The sequence below is a fragment of the Sorex araneus genome, chromosome 1, assembly GCF_027595985.1.
Source record: "Sorex araneus isolate mSorAra2 chromosome 1, mSorAra2.pri, whole genome shotgun sequence".
Lineage (NCBI taxonomy): Eukaryota > Metazoa > Chordata > Mammalia > Eulipotyphla > Soricidae > Sorex > Sorex araneus.
The window spans coordinates 222,477,283-222,494,209 of NC_073302.1; the positions used below are offsets into that span (position 1 = coordinate 222,477,283).

At 38.6% G+C, this 16,927-nt stretch overlaps 1 protein-coding gene across 4 annotated transcripts in view; it reads left to right on the forward strand.

Moving 5' to 3' along the window:
- Positions 1 to 16,927, forward strand: part of INTS6 (integrator complex subunit 6) — a 111,990-nt gene that overhangs the window by 82,178 nt on the left and 12,885 nt on the right. For all 4 annotated transcript variants that reach the window (XR_008630669.1, XR_008630671.1, XR_008630675.1 and 1 more), the window contains one exon: positions 13,575 to 13,710. The gene's annotated coding sequence lies outside the window, so the exon portion shown is untranslated. The remainder of the gene's footprint in view (positions 1 to 13,574; positions 13,711 to 16,927) is intronic.

Sequence of the window (16,927 nt, forward strand, 5' to 3'; positions counted from 1 at the left end):
CTCTCGGAGAGCCCAGCAAGCTATTGAGAGTATCAAGCTCGAGAGGCAGAGCCTGGCAAGCTACCCGTGCATATTGGATATGCCAAAAACAGTAACAGTAAGTCTCTCAATGAGAGACGTTACTGGTGCCCGCTTGAACAAATCGATGAGCAATGGGATGACAGTGACAGTATAGTACTTAATGGTAGATTTTTTTTCCTTTTCTGTAAGTAAAGAAGAGGAGAAGGGAGTATATTTCAATTTTCAGTTTCAATTTCAGTTTCAATTTGAGGGAAGTTTATCTTTTAGGCACTTTAAAATCACTGAATGGCCTTAGGCTGGACAAATGATACTCTCTAACAACTTAATCTTGAATTTAAGTTAGTTTTTCTTAACATTATATATGACCAATATGTAATTAATCAGAACATTATTTCCCTTTACCAGTAAGATTTGTCATTTTGGTATGTGTATGCAGAAATTCATTTTTAATCTCTTCAATATCCCTCCATAGAAAAGTGGTTGTTTTGCCTTATGTCATGTGAGCAGATACCTCTCAGAGATAAATAAAATCACAAGGACTAATATATTGTGGTGAATTAAGGAGCTGGTTCAGGATTAGTCATATCTTTCTGCTTATTAAGACAGTTTTGAAAACTCATGTCTTTAATTAGATTCTACTTTGTTTTTGTTTCATTTAAATTCAAAAAAATTATTCTCTTTAAACTTTTATCAACCTTTATTGGCTATCTTCTTTGGCAATGACCTTTCTGTTTAGTCTTGTCTTTCTTCATCTTTCATTTTTGACATGTAGTTTTCTAGAAGAGGACACTTTGCTGATAAGTTCTATTCTGAGGGATGAGTGACATTTTCATCTAATAAGTGGGTTGCAGTATTGATTGTGAGCAACTAGAAGGATATATATTGTTGGTGGACATTTTCTTCCCCGGTACTTCCAGCACAGATTATTTCCTAGTGAATAATTAACCTCATCTATTTTTTTGTCACGGAACTGTTTTTTATTTCTAATACAAGTTATAAGCAGTAAGCAAATGATTCTCAGATAAAATGATGTTGACAATATTCCTTAAAATTTATGTAAAATCTATGAGTAATTTTAATTATTCTAACTTGGACATTCTTTCCCTCTCCATAAATAAAATATTGTCTGATGTTTAGTTAAAGTAGATCCACTTCTGCTTGATTTTGTTAGTCTTATTCCATCCTATTTAACATATTGTTTAGACTTGCCAACAACTCTTTACTGAGAATCTCTTCATGCCCAGGCTGATTAATTAGAGTGGGGGAGGGAAAGAGTGAGAGAATTTGAATCCAATTTTCAATGTTGTTGATGTTTAAGGGACTTCTGCTTGTCCTTTTTATGCTACAACTTTGCCTGTGGGTGAGATTGTATAGCTCGACTCAAAAGTCCTCAGGCAAACATTTGATGTTTGTGTAGTTTCAGCAGGCTTGAGGAACAGTAGTTGAGACCCCTTCGGTGTGTTCCCTAGAATGCTCGGCTGCTGAGAGGGAACTGCCGGGCTACTCTCGAGGCCAGAGGAGCATCTTCCACGGGCGAGGAAGCTGGGCAAGGACAGGAAAACAAGCCAATAGTTAGAGTTTATTTCACTTGCATGGCATTTGTCTCCCTAAGAGTAGAAACCTGAATTGAAACTAAAAGCTCTGAATGAGCTGAAAGAGAAAGCACCCCTCTCCTCTCCCCACAAAAGCATGGAGAATATCACTGCCTGTATTGCTGTGAAATAGTCCCTTTTTTCAGGCTGCATGACAGCAGTTGGAAAGTTTCTAGAAGCGCCATAGAAACTAGCTGGAGGGAATGTTTGTTTTGTGCTCTGTGGACAAATGAGCCCTTGTTGCTAGAGAGATGGTAAATACTTGATTTTTCTGAGTTACATTTTTTAAAAATAATGTAATACCTGTATTAAATTTTCTTTGGAAAAAAAGATAAATGACTTATTCAGTTTAAAATAATCCCAGATATTTTCTGTGACAATAGACTTTTAGGAAAGATAATAGAAGAATCACTTTGCATCTTTTATTTAAATTAGGGAAGTCATTAAAATTTGGTTCCAAGTCCAGCTAAATCCCTTGATTCAATAATGTTTTATTTTTTTATGATGGGGTGCAAATAGGAAGATTGAAAAAAAAAGAACAGCCAACCCTATTGTGTCCTATTTTTAAAATATTCAATAAAATAATTTCTCAATGCAGGTAATTTAATAACTTCCTTATCTATGAGGATGGTACAGATTCTTTAAAAAATACCTCTTCCAACTTTTTTTTTTTAAAAAACCTTAACATTTCATTCCTTTAAATGCTAGACATCTGGAGTTAGTGAGTAGTTAGAGGTTTTAGTGAGAAGATTTAGAGGTGTGAACTTTGAACGGGGTAGGCCTAACAGATACGGCCAGACCGGAAAGACAGTACAGCGAGTTGGGCGCTTGCCTTGCACTGGACTGACCTGGTTCAATCCCTGGCACCACATACGGTTCTCCAAGCTCCATGGGGAATATGCATTTTCATCCCATTTGAATGGCATTTTGGATTATTGTTAAAGCCACTTCAATGACAAGATCTTTGATATATTGAAGTCTAATGCTTCATGACTGCATTCTGTAGACTAGGGCATATTAGCTATGCAGTTAATATGCCTCATTAAAGGAAGTGAAAGGAACAAAATTAAAAATGAGCCGTTTCCACAAAAGAGGTAAAAAAAAAAGCTTAGTAAATAGGAATATAAGTTATTTAGAAGAACTAATGGGTTTACAAGTTTGCAGATGGAATGATTCAGGATGACAATAAAGAATCTTCAGAACTTCAGAAATCAGTCTGACCTTTTTAGAGTGAACTATTAAATCATCTGAGGCCACATACTTGATAAGGAGAGTTGCTAATTTCAAGAGTTTTCTGACAGTGCAACATCCATTTTCATTCCCATCATGCCACACAAACACTTTCACCTTCCAAAAAGCATACACCTGTCAGCTGGCTTGCCACTGGAAAGGGGTTAGAAGGAGGGATATTCTAATACACATGTTGACAGAAGTCTTTGATATTTTTTGTGCATGTCCAGTAGGTAGCAAGTGAATGTTAGGAAAGTTAAAGCCAACACAGTATAGAATTGCATTTTCTCTAACTTGTAAGTTATACACAGGAATGAGTTGGGCTGTATTGGCAGTGAGGAAGTTATTTTCCAATGTCCCTCACAAGGGCGAGAGCAAGGTAAAAATCAATGGAAACATTCACCTAATATAACTTGTCCTAAAGCCAGTAAAGAATCTTCTTTTTCTTAGAAGTTGATTATTTTCAGCAGGATCTTTTAGAAGGGAGATTTATATTAATTAGCCCCTCTAGCTCATTGAGAATTAAAATGCAGTGCTTACAAGGAATTTTGTGGATAAAGAATGGATCTGTGATGATCACGAATTTACTGATCTCTATTACTTTCCAGTATGGTGTCTGAGCATTTTAAATGGTAAAATGAGCAAAGACTTACTATGACACCTTTTATCTGTTAAAATATCAGTTTGCTTTTCTAAGTATTTTGGCCCAATGTGAGAAATGAAACCAATTGGTATGGATGAGTTTTGGGTTAGATGGAGTTGGCTACTTAAGTTTCTTAGAACTACAGCTGAAGAGTTTCACCTGAATAGCTTTTCTTGTTGACGACAGGCGTATCCCAGTAACTGACATTTATGTGAGTGAATACTATAAACCAAGATTCAGCCTGCCATGTCCCAGAATATGCAACTCACATTTTCTGTATGGAACTACAGCTTACATTTCAGAAAACAATCAATCAAAATAAGGATTCAGAAGGGATCTTTGTATCCCTTGCTTGATCTTGTATTACAAACCTTTATTTGCATCTGTTGAACTATGGTAACTACATAAGAATTTAGGGTTTATCCTCTCCGTTTGTTGCTAAATGCCATTGACTATCTGTTTTTCAAAAATCTTGCCTATGATCATGTTTAGGAACTGTATATGAAAGTGGGAAATGCAGTGGGTAAGGTGCTTTCCCTGCATGTCACTGACCCAGCTTCACTCCCCAGCAGCTTGGTAACCTGAGCCCTGAAAGGGTTGATCCCTAAGCATTGAGCACTGTCCAGTGAGAACCCCAATAAAAAAGGAGGAAAAAGGGAAAAATAGATTCCATAGTTTGGTGCTTTTTAGTACAGGACTACCTTAGTACTACTAATTTTAATGTTTCTGGTAAATCCTCTACAGAAGAACTGTAACACTGTTTCATGATGGAGCCACCCACATCCTCCTGTCCCCAGGTTAACCAGATTAGCATACTTGGGACACTGCAGCCCAGCCCAGTTTCATTTACCTCCTACATGACATTTTGATACCCAAAGCAAAGGGGTAATCTATCCGTCCTGGCAGCTTTCCACTCTCAGAATGTCTATAGGTGTTTGCATGGCAACACATCATTACCTTCTAGCGGACAGTGGCTAATTTACTCATTTTGAGTAGTTTTTCACTCCTATGTGTTCAGTAAATATTGACAGTTACTTTCAGAATTTGCTTCTAGGTTATATTTCTCATCTTGCCACTTGGAAAGGTACATCTCACAGGCATGAGCCTTAGCCAAGATATAAAATGCCAAGACAAATCTGAAATAGCCCTGGAACTTGGTTGCCTTCTCCATTCTTCTGTAGTGTACTCCTCACACTTGTCTTCACCCCACTCTCAACTTTCTGAAGCTGTGATTGACTTAAAACATTTTGTAAGTTTAAAGTGAACAGTGCGATGATTTTATGTATATGTAAATGATTACCTCAAGATAATTACATCTCAACATTTTTTACATGTAACATCTATTACATTTTTTGTTGTTGACAACTTAAGCATTCAGCTACTATCTAATAATATATAGCACATTAACTATAGTCACTCTGCTATGCATTATATATCCATAGTGCATTTTTGAAAGTTTACAAGCCCTTTCAATGATAACCCTATGTCCTCTACATTCCCTGGCAATCACCAGTATATTCTGTCTCTGAATTTTTTCCAGAGTCTACATACATACTATTTTTTTTTCTGGGCTAGTTCACTTAACATAATGCCCTCAAGCTATTTCCGTGTTGAAAATAGCAGAGCATCTCTCTTGTCACTGAATACAATAGCATTTTCTTTATGCTTTACCCATTAGGACACAGGTTTTTCCCATGCCTTGGCTATTGTAAATAAGGCTACCACAAATACAAGGGTGCACATATTTTTCCAAAACAGCGGTTTAATTGCCCAGAAATGGTATTTCTGCATGATTTGGTAAATTTATTGTGAAGATTTTAGAACTTTCATACTGCTCATAGTATTGCTTCAATTTACCTGCTACTAAGTGCACCTGGGTTTCCTTTTCTCCACATTTCCACCAATTCTCTTGTTACCTTTTTAAGAATGGCCCTTTTAACAGGTATGAAGTGATAATTAAATCTGCTTTGATTTGTATTTCCTTGATAATCATATCGAACATCTTTTCACATGTGTGCTAGCCATCTGAGTATCTTTGGAAAAATAGCTATTCAGATCCAGTGTCCTCCCTCCACTCCATATTTAAAATGGAGATAAAGTTGATAACTTCCTATTGAGTTGTAGGTGTTCCTTATTTTTGGATATTAATATGTCGTTTGCAATTATTTTACCCCATTCTAGAGGTTGTGTTAAATTTGTTTATATTTTTTTACAGTAAAGTTTTTAATTAGATGTAATCCTACTTGCTTTCTTTTTCTTTCTTCCCCCCCCCCTTTTTTTTTTTTTTTGCTTCATTGCTTGTGTTTGAAATACCTGCAAAGATTAAAGTCAAGATTTCTCCTGCTTAAAAGACTTTCATGGTTTTAGCACATGTTTTTAATCAGTTTTGAGTTTAATTTCTGTGAATGATATAAAGTAGAAGTCCATTTGATTTTCCCATATCTCCAGTACCATTAGGGAAGACACTTTTCTCACTATTAAGTATTCCTCATTCCTTTTTCAAATATTGTTTCATCATCCATACACGGGCTTATTTCTGGATTCTTGGTTCTGTTTCATTGTTCTGTGTCTGGTTATCGTGCCTGTGCCATTCAGGTTTATTCTAGTTTTATAGTAAGAGTTTGAAATTAAGAAGGTGATGTTGGGGCCGGAGCGATAGCACAGTGGGTAGGGCGTTTGCCTTGCACGCAGCCGACCTGGGTTCGATCCCCGGCATCCCATATGGTCCCCCAAGCACTGCCAGGAGCAATTCCTGAGTGCAAAGCCAGGAGTAACTCCTGAGCATTGCTGGGTGTGACCCAAAAAGCAAAAAAAAAAAAGATGATGTCTCCAGGCTTTTTGTTAGTTCTCAATATTGCTTTCAATATTCAGGATCTTTTGTAATTCCATATCAACTACACAGTATATTCTGTTTCTGTGAAAAAGGCTATTGAATCTTGGTGCAGAGTACATTGAATCTATAAATAGCTGTAGCTATTTAGCAATAGTAATTACCTAAATAGTGGGTCTTTTAACAATAGTAATTCTTCCAACTCATGAATACAGGGTATCTTTTTGTTTATTTTTTTGAATTTTATTGAGGTCTTAGATAGTATTCAGTGTACAGATCTTTCACATTTTTGACTAAGTTTATTAAGTATATTTTCATTTTATGCTATTGTAGGATTATTTTGCTTTATTTCTTTTTAGTTATTAGTGTAGATATTATTTCTTTTAATTGTTAGTGTGGAGAAAATAATATTTATATGTATCCTGTAGCTTTTATTGAATTTGTTGGCTACGCCCCAGCATTGCAATAGTTGGATGGGATTTTAATTGCAGTCATGCACTGCATAATGGCATAATGGTGTCTTGGTTAATATGACACTGCATATTAATAGTGTCATATGTCATAACATATAAACTGCTTCCTGTATAGAGCTACACCTATCCAAGTTTGTGTAAGTATAGTCCACATGTCACTGAATGGAAGGAATATATTTTTAGAAGTGCACTGGTATGCAAGTCTTACATTGTGTAAATATTACATACTTCCACAAAGTAGACAATACAAACTAGTCTACCACTCGTAGGCTTACTAAAGGATAGCTGTTGTATATGTATTTACTTATCCAGAATGCTGTTATATGACATGAGTGTACACTCTTGATGTTTGCCTAGTGGCAGTTGCCTCGTGACACATTTCTCAGAAAATGTCTTAATTTTTGAGTAATGGAGATTAGCATTCTTTTATTTCTGTTTGAAAATGTCATGCACATCTTGTAAGGCAGGTTGAGTAGTATTATGCTCCCTGAGCATTTGTTAATTTGGGAAGTCTATCTTTCCTTCATATTTTCAGGACAGCTATATGAGCATATTCTTGGCTGACAGTCCCCATCTTGATATATTTAATATTGTAGCCCTATCCCGGCCTTAGGAGTTTCTGCTGAGAAATCCACTGGTCTTCAGGTACACCCTTTGTACATGATTAATCACATTTCTCTTGCTGCCTTAAATAGTTCTACTTTTGATAAGTTATAATGTGACTCAGTGTAGCCCTTTTCATATTGAGCATACTTGAGAGATCTTTTAGGGCTCCATGAATCTGGATGCCCATTTCTTTCCCCAAGTTTGCAAAGTTTTCAGCTATCATTGCTTTATGGAGACTTTCTTCTGCTTTGGGAAATGTATAATGTGTACATTGTTGCTTTTAACAGGTATCTTCAACTCCCACGGATTTTCTTCACTTTTTCACTCTCCCACCTCCTTAGTTTAATTCCTAATTTCGAATGATCCATCTTCTAGTTTCCTGACTCTCCTTGGCTGAGTCTGCCATTGAGAGTTTTCTGTTGGTCTGTGCATTGTCGTCATAGTCTGTAGCTTTAGGACTTCTGACTTTCTGACTTTCTCCTGTGCTTTTGGGAACTTGTTTCGTTCATGCTGTTTTCCTCATTTTGTTTAGTTATCTGTGTATCCTTGTAGTTGAATGAATTTTTTTAGAGGGCTATTCTGAATTCCTGTCAGGCAGACTTCTTTGCGTTGATGCTTCATCAGTTTCTTTTGGTGGGGTCATGTTTACCTGGTTTTTTGTGATCCTCGGTTCATTGCATTGATGTGTATGTATTTAAGTAGGCCATCTCCTCCTCTAGACTTTACCCATTTGTTTCAGCGGGAAAAGACCTTTGGCAGTAAGTTGGTAGTATCTGTGGGCTTGCCATTTGGTTCTGTGCTTGGGAAAGGCCACTGCACTCTGGCCATAGGGGTGCTGCTGGCTGAAGCTTATGATTTAGAGGGCTTTGTTGTGCTCAGCGTGGGAGCAGGACTGCCATCTAGACTGCAGTTGCCTCTGGTTGGGGTAGGTTATAAATGGATTACTCCTTTGTAGGGTGGTGCCACTGGTTGGGCTTCATGATTGGGTTGGACTGGGGGCTGTTACACAATTGCTCCTGGTCAGGTGGATCTCAGACTGCTTTTCAACCAAGGGTGCCCTTGGCTGTACTCTGCAATCAGGCAGAGCTGTAGTAGTAATCTGAAGGTGAGTAGTGATTGTGCAGACTGAATTCCATGACTTGGTGATCCCAGAGGCCAGCTGCTGTCCGACGAGGCAAGATATTAGCTCAGCAGATGATCATTTCCTCTTGCTGGGTCTTCTTAGACTGTGATAAAAGTAGGAAAATATTGTGTCAAAGTCTGAACACTGATTGCATTAAGTCTTGTTTCCCTTTTCCATCTCTGTTGATTCTCTGTTGATCAAGTTCTTCAGATTCCTCCAGTGATCTTCTATGTGGTAAGACACAGATAGGCCTGCCAGGAAGTGACATGTAACACAGTGAACTGGATGGCCATTGGGTTTTCTTTCTGGGTAAAAGTAGGGCCACAGGGGTCCTCTCAATGTCGTGTTATGCCAGCCTAGGAGAAGATGATGTGCCTTTTACCCTTCTGATGTCCCATGTTAATTTCTTCAACATGGGGATTTTCACAATCATATCTTGTCCGTCAATAGATGCTGGCTGATCTTGGGAGGGACTGAGTTGGGAATAACATATCATATGTTGACTTCATCTCTGACCAGTGAATCTGGAAAATAAATTGAACTTTGCACACAGTGGTTTCCTCATCAAGTAACGGAGCTGCTGCTGATCCTCCTTTCTCCCTTCTCCTGCCCCACTTCCTCCTCTACACTGTATTTATGTGGTTAATTTTGGGTTTAACTTCATATCCTTCACTCATTTCCAAACTTACTTAGGTCAAAGCCAGGGAGATAGTCAAAGGGCTGGAGTGCATGCTTTGCGTGAGGTTAGCTCAGAATCAATTCCTTGACACCACCTGCTCCCTTGAGCACTGCACTGGAAATAGCCTTATTACTGCTGGGTGTGGCCCCAGACTAAACAAAAAGTTACTTATTAGGTTAACAGTTTCTTGCCCGGGGCTGGAGTGATAGTATAGCACCCAATCCCTGACATCCCATATGATCCTCTGAGTTCTGTCAGAAGTGGTCCCAGGCACAAGCCAGGAGTAAATCCCTGAGCACTGCGAGGTGGGACCCAAAAACTAAAAACCAAAACCAACAATTTTACCCTCAGATCATTTGGATTTGTAATATGGTTATGCTTTTCATTCCACATTATATTCTACAATTCAATTCTATTCTGCAACTCTATTCTGTATTCTATTGTAAAACTTAGTCATATTCTACATTTCACTGTAGGATTCTCCCAACCTAAATCATATTTTAAATTTGTATATGCTAAGATTCACTCTTTGTTTTATAAATACCACTTTAATAGCACACAAAATAGCTTCAATGCTCTAGAAATCACCTACACTTCACCTACCACTTCTGTTCTGCACCTAAATACCTGGCAACCACTGATTTTTTTTTTCAGTTACAGTAATGGAGAGCTAAATACTACTCACAAGAGATTTTAAACTAAATTACCTACATACAGAAGTAAAGACCAAGATCGTTTCTTTAAAGTCTCAAGCTTGCACACAGAAATATTTCTTGGATTAAGAAGCATCTGTTTATGTTATAATGTGCCAATCCTAATGGAGTGGGATCAAGAAGAGTATGTCTGGTTCATACCTAGTGTAAGTGAAACAGATTGCCATGGGTTGTCAAGGATGTCTGGGGAGGAATATTATTTTCTGGGCTCACTTGGGCCTTGAAATTATATTGAACAAGTCCTTTAGGTAGTGAAAATGACTTGATGCCATTGAAGGAAAGATGAGTGGTTTTTAAATGGAAAAGAGAACTTGAATAATACGATCCTTTGCTTTGGAACCAAGTGAAAGAAAAGACCGAATGTTCCCTGTGCTTGCTGAGATTTCATCAATAGATCAAAACTATGTGATAACCTCGTGTTTATTGAGCAAAAGGCCAGCATATTCTGATTGTTTTGATTATTCCCCAAATTTAGAGAAGTTTATTAAAGTTGGTATGTTCTATCAACATACAAAACAAAAATGCAAGTATCACATAAAGTACCTTGTAACTGCCGACCATTAGATTCGTTAGCCTGTATTACTGCTGATTTGAGCAACTTTAAGTAGGCTTGAGTCACATTTCTTACAAAAGGCTAGGTATTGGGTCAGAAATGTGGGTCAGTGGCAGAGGACATGTCTTACATAGTGAGAGGCTCTTGGCTTGAGCCTCATGGATACTGAGAAACTCTGGGTATGATCCCCACAGCTAACAATAATACCAAAGAGTGTCCAAAGCGTGCTTGTATGACTAGGCTGCGTGTTAGATCTTGTCAGAATCTATACCTTTGAAGCTTTTACTAACAAGGGAACTTGCAAAGGTGTGGGGTGAGCTTGAAGCTTTATGAGGACACAGGATTTGATGGCATTTTAAAAAGTGCTTTAGGACATAAAGAGATTTTTTAAAATGTGACAGGAAAATCAGCAAGTTAGTAATATGGAGGAAAGGTTGAGAAGAACTCCAACGATCTGTAGTACAGCACTGCCATCAATAAACGGGGATGGCAGAACCCAAAGCTACAGCCGGGAGAACACTGTGATTAGATTCATGCTACTAAAGATGATGCTTTCTTCAGTCTTGACTCTTTCGTTGTTCTGGGATCTTTCCCTCTTTCCCTGAAGCCATGAGGTCCAAGGTTATCCCCTGTGCAAGTGAAACTTGCTCTGCTTATCCCTATGCATGTTTAGAAATAGAGCTAGTGGGTTTTTAACATTCTAGAGAAAGTATTTTCTTCTCTGCTTCTTGCAAAGTCACTGCCACCTAGCCTGTCTGGTGGCATTGAAAGCTCAAGCTAAGACTTCTCTTGAAGACCAAACTCACATTTTTAAACATGAAGATCCTTCCAAATGCTACAGTGTCATCTTCATAAATATCCAATTCTACTGTCCAGAGGGGAACCGGTGGCTTTGGTTTTAGCAATAGTTGAGCGCAGTGTCCTGAGAAGCTTGGGACATAAGGTTCTGGAATTGCAGTCTTCACTATTTGATGTAAGTTCCCTTGCTTGTTATAGGTGAAGCCAGGTTCTGACTCGTCCACTCTAAGCAAGGAAATTTAATATGTATCTGAGAACATTTTTGGCACATGGATAACTAGAAGAAAGGAAGTTAGATAGATGAAACAAAGTTTCCAATTTACCTGATCAGAAAGGAGAGAGGAAGCAGAAGGGAAAGCAGGTAGAAACACACGCAGGGGTGTCCCTGAGGCTGGACGATGTGGCAGATCAGGAGGGAGAGCTGTGTTGTCACACTGATATCCCTGACACCTTATAGTTGTGGTGGACTGTGGCAGGTGGAGTTGTACTGTCCTAAAGCTTCTGACCTCACTCTGAAGACTGTCCCTAAAAGTATTTTTTATTTATTATTTTTAAATATTTAGTTTTGGTCCACACTTACAATAGCATTAATGTTCATGGTTTGGGTGTACAAAGTACTGCACCTTCAGCACCACCAAAGTGCCTGAGGCCTTCCAGCATTGTCCCTGTGTCACTTCTAGTCCTCTGTTCCTTCACCCTCCACCCCATTCCGGTTTGGTAATCTCAGTTATGCAATCAAAGGCCAAGGGTTTGGCCTCATTTGATACTGTCTATCCCCTGGTTTTGTTTTTCTTTATTCCACAGATGAGTTCGATGATCTGATGTTTGTTCTTGTCCTTTTCACTTGGCAGGATGCCCTCCATCCCACCCAAATTTCAGCAAAGTGCAAGATTTTTTTTTTGCAGCTCCATAGTATTCTGTTTATAAAGCACATCTTCTTTTAACTATTTATTCATCTACCGTTAGACATTTGGGTTGCAAACTTAGGTATGCATTTGTTTTTTTCTTTCTTTTTATTGTTTTGTTTTAGGGTCACACCTTGGCAGTGCTCAGGACTTAATTCTATTGACTCCATGCTCAGGGATCACTCCTAGCAAGTTTAGGGGATTTTATGGGGTCCTGGGCATCAAACCAGGGTCAGACTGTGCAAGGCAATCGCCCTTCCCTCTGTACTATCTCTGGCTCCTGCATATGTTTTTTCAAAGTACAGTGAGTAAGGCACTTGCCTTGCAGGTGCCCGACCCAGGTTCAACCACATGTGGTACCCAGAGCCCCGCCACGAGTGATCCCTAAGTATAGAACCAGAAGTCAGCCCTGAGCACCACTGAGTGTGGCCCAGAAACCAAAAGACCAAAACAAAAAAAAAAACCCAAACGATCAAATTAATGTTGAAAATGGTATTTAAAAGCCTCAAGAGAACACAACGTTCAAACCAAATTTGGCCACTACAAGAAGCATTATAGTCTGATGGGCAACAAAATCCTGATTCCAATTATCTCCCTCTTTAGTTTTTTAAATAATGTCAGCCCTGGCCCTTTGCCTTTTAAGACTCTGTACAAACAATGAGAACCCCAGATCAAAGATAACAGAACTCCAAACACAGTACCAAAAGCTTGCAAGAATGATTGTTACCTGACATTCCTTTCAAGTAAGCTTTGAGTGGATCGGAAAAAGGATTGCTGACTCTTTAAGATAATAACATGCTTTTTAAAAAATTTCAAGTGATGGTTTTCTCCAGTATTTAAAAGACAGGCCAATCATCATCACCTTTCACTTGAAATTCTCTCTGCTCACACACACCACAGAGCATTCCCAACAGTGCGGGGGCTCCAGCTTGCAGCTCCCACAGGCAAAGCCAACAGTCCAGCCCTCGCCAGCTTTATCTTTTGCTGCTCCATCACTCACGCCCTCCTGCTGACTAACTCAGGACCTTCTCAATCGGCACCTGGGTGCCTGCTCTCCTTTATAGTTTGCCAGCAGCATTCCTAATTGCCTTTGAGTGGGTCTCCTTCCCAGTAAGCCTAATTTAGTTGTTATTCTCTTTAGTCATGCCATGACCTTTGCTTCTTCAAGCCCCAGTAATGTTTCTTTGTTCACATTTTTGTAATGTAGATAGAACACACTGCTTCCTGCTGCTGTTTATTTATGGTGCTATAAACTACTTGAGAAGAAAGGTTATCCCTGATCATGTTTTTATTTCTTAATAATAATTTGTAATGAGAACTTGCCATGTACTAGGCAATCTAACATTTTGTTTATGTGGTTTATCTCAATTTATCTTCACATAACTATGTTGTTATGCTCATTTTACAGATGAGAAAACTGAGTGTAAGAAACTTGCCCGAGAGGATGTAATGAGTACGTGGAGGAAGCCAAGGTTACCCAAGCTCCGAGCCTGTGTGTTGTCTGCACTGTGCTACTTCCCATCTCGTGAGGCGTCTCACACATAGTAGGTGCAGAAAATAAGGTGTTGGCTAATTTTTGAATATGTCTGTATTTGATATGACATACATCCATGTTGGCTGGGCACAGTGTATATCTTTGAATCACAGTAGGGAAGAAATAGAAATTAAAATCTGAGTTTTCCTCAGAAGTTCTGGGAGCAAAAAGTCAAGCACACCAACTTTGTAATATTTCCCTGAGGGCAAGAAATTTACATATTTACTGTTGAATGATCCTTTAAAAGGATTGCTGACATTATTTCTCTTTGAAAACCAGAAAATTCAAAATGGAATATAAATGATCTATTTTTTTTCTTTGTAAATGCAGAACTGTTAGAAAAATATAAAATATAAATACTGGACAAGACTATTTGATATCAAAGGACTTCAGTGCTATATAAGACAACATAACCGATATATTTAAATACCAAATTTTCTCATAAATATATGCTTTTGATCTTCCAAAACAGTTTCTTTAAAAGGAAAATGCCTTCTTCAAGTGTGCTGACATTTCCAAAGCATTTTGGAATACCTCTTCTGAAATTTTCTTAAGTACTTAAAACATACCCTTTTGGAAAATTAGCCTTAACATAAAAACACTGGCTGGTTGAGGTGGTTAAAAACATGATTTTGAGAATCCTGTGCTAAGCATAGACTAACTCAGCCTCTTAGCAGAGAGACCTGGGGCAAGACCCATTACCTCTTCTCCCTCCTTCCTCCTTTGTGCAACGGGAAAAACTGTGGCTAATACTTAGTTCCTGGTGTTGTGAAGATGAAGTGAACTTATTCTCCTGAGGCCTCAGCACAACGACTAGCATAGCTCACCACTGTGTGGCCACAGCTGTGATTCTTATTGTGCCTCCATAATACGGAGAACGAGTTCAGGAATGCTGGGAGCGAGGGCTGGTGTTTATGTGAGTGATAAAGCTAGTTAAGATCATTCTTAGGAACCGACAGATAGAGGAAACAGGTATAGCAATAAAAGTGGAGAGTGGATTTCTTGAATGACAGTGAAGCTCGTCCTGAAAGAAATGCTACCAAAGTGCCCTTTGCTTTTTGTGTTAGGACGGTGTCCTGGTGTGCTGGGGAGCCAGTGCTCAGAGTTTGCTCCCACGGATTCTCCAGGGCTATGTGGTGCTGGGGATCAAACCTGGGGCTCCCACATACAAAGTCATTAACTCTAGCTCTTTGAGCCATCTCTCCAGCCTTGAAAAATATCTTGAATAAAAAAAATCATCTATATATTCTTTACTAAAACCGTACAAGAACAGCACAAAAAAACTATAAATATCTCTTATTAATACATGCAATAAATAAAAATCCTCAGCAAAATATTAACAAATTAAATCTTACAACATATAAATCCTACTATGAACAAGATAGATCTATACCAGGAATACAAGTTAAGATCAACATATATAAATATTGGTCAATGCAAAGCACTATATTAAAAGAGTAACAGTTAAAGGTCACATGATCATCTCACTAGTACAAAAAAAGCCATTTGACAAAATCCAATCCCCATTCATAAAAACAAAATCCCAGGGGCCTGGAGCAATAGCACAGCGGGTAGGGCATTTGCCTTGCACGTGGCCGCCCTGGGTTCGATTCCCAGCATCCCATATGGTCCCCTGAGCACCGTCAGGAGTAATTCCTGAGTGCATGAGCCAGGAGTAATCCCTGTGCATCGCCAGGTGTGACCCAAAAAGAAAAAAAAATCTCAAATCATTCAGTAGATCAATGGGATAGAAGGGAATTTCTTCAACATAAAAAAGGGCATCACCGAAAAGCCATAGCCAGTGTCATACTTGGTATCGAAAGACTGATTGCTGTTGCCTTCCTGTCAGGAACAGGGAGCAGGATGAGGTTGATTGCGCCACAGCTTCTATTCTCAACTGAACTAAGGGTTGAGTAGGACAACTACTCAAGAAAAATAAATAAAATGCATCAGAAATAGAAAGGAAAATGTGAATCTATCACAGATCTTTTTGATCTTGCATATAGAAAATCCCAAGAAGCCGGCACGTGCACACACACAATTTGAACTAATACAAATTAGTTCAGTTTAACAGAGAGGGAGGATATAAGATGAAGATATAAAAATCAGCTGGCACTGCAAAACAAACAGACCAACCAACCACAAAGAAACAAACTAAAACACAGCCTCTTGTTCAGTTGTTAAGATATTCTAGTTTCCACAGGTAAGGAAGAAGAAAAATAGAGAAATAATCCACACATTTTTTTGTCAGTTATTTTAACAAGGTTGCTAAGAAAATTCAGTGGAAGTGTGAACACTACTTGATAAACAGTGCCGAACAACTGGATTGCCACACGCAAAGATGAAGCTGCACTTTTACTTCATAAAAAAAATACAAAAATTTATGCAAAATTTGCTAAAGAGTTAAAACTATAACATTAATTGAAGAAACAGACACAGACCTCTGTGACCTTTTTTTTTTGCTTTTTGGGTCACACCCGGCAATGCACAGGGGTTACTCCAGGCTCTGCACTCAGGAATTACCCCTGGTGGTGCTCAGGTGACCATATGGGATGCTGGGAATCGAACCTGGGTCGGCCGCGTGCAAGGCAAATGCCCTACCCACTGTGCTATCACTGCAGCCCTCTGAGACCTTGATTAAATGATGGTTTCTTAGTTACAGTATCAAATACGCAAGAAACAAAAACTAAATTGCTCATCAAAATGAATTTTTTTTTGTCTACGAAAAGATGTCATTCTTTCAAGAAAAGACAACTTCTAATATCAGAGAGAATATTTACAAATCATATAATCTGATAAGAGAATTGTATCCAGAATCTAAAAAGAATAGTTACAACTCAACAATAAAAGGACAAAAGATAATTTAAAAATTAACAGAGGAGTCAAATAGATATTCCTTAAAACAAACAAACAAAAAGACATTCATAAGAAGACGCTTGAAATCAGGCATTAAGAAAAGACACAAAGTCACAAGGAGGCCTCCATACTAGGATGACTAGAATAGAAAGATGGGCTGGTTCCCTCTGTGCCTCCACCTTACTCTTATCTCCAGCCGCTCAGAGGAGGGTATTTCTAGAGGGCACAGCAGGCAAATAGCTAATAACTAGACCCAAGAAGAACTGCACAGTTCCTGGATGCAAACGTTAGGTCATCGGTGTGCGCGCATGCAGTGTTCAAAGGGGTCTCGGGGCCAGAGTGAGAGCACAGCAGGGAGAGCTTTGCCTTGC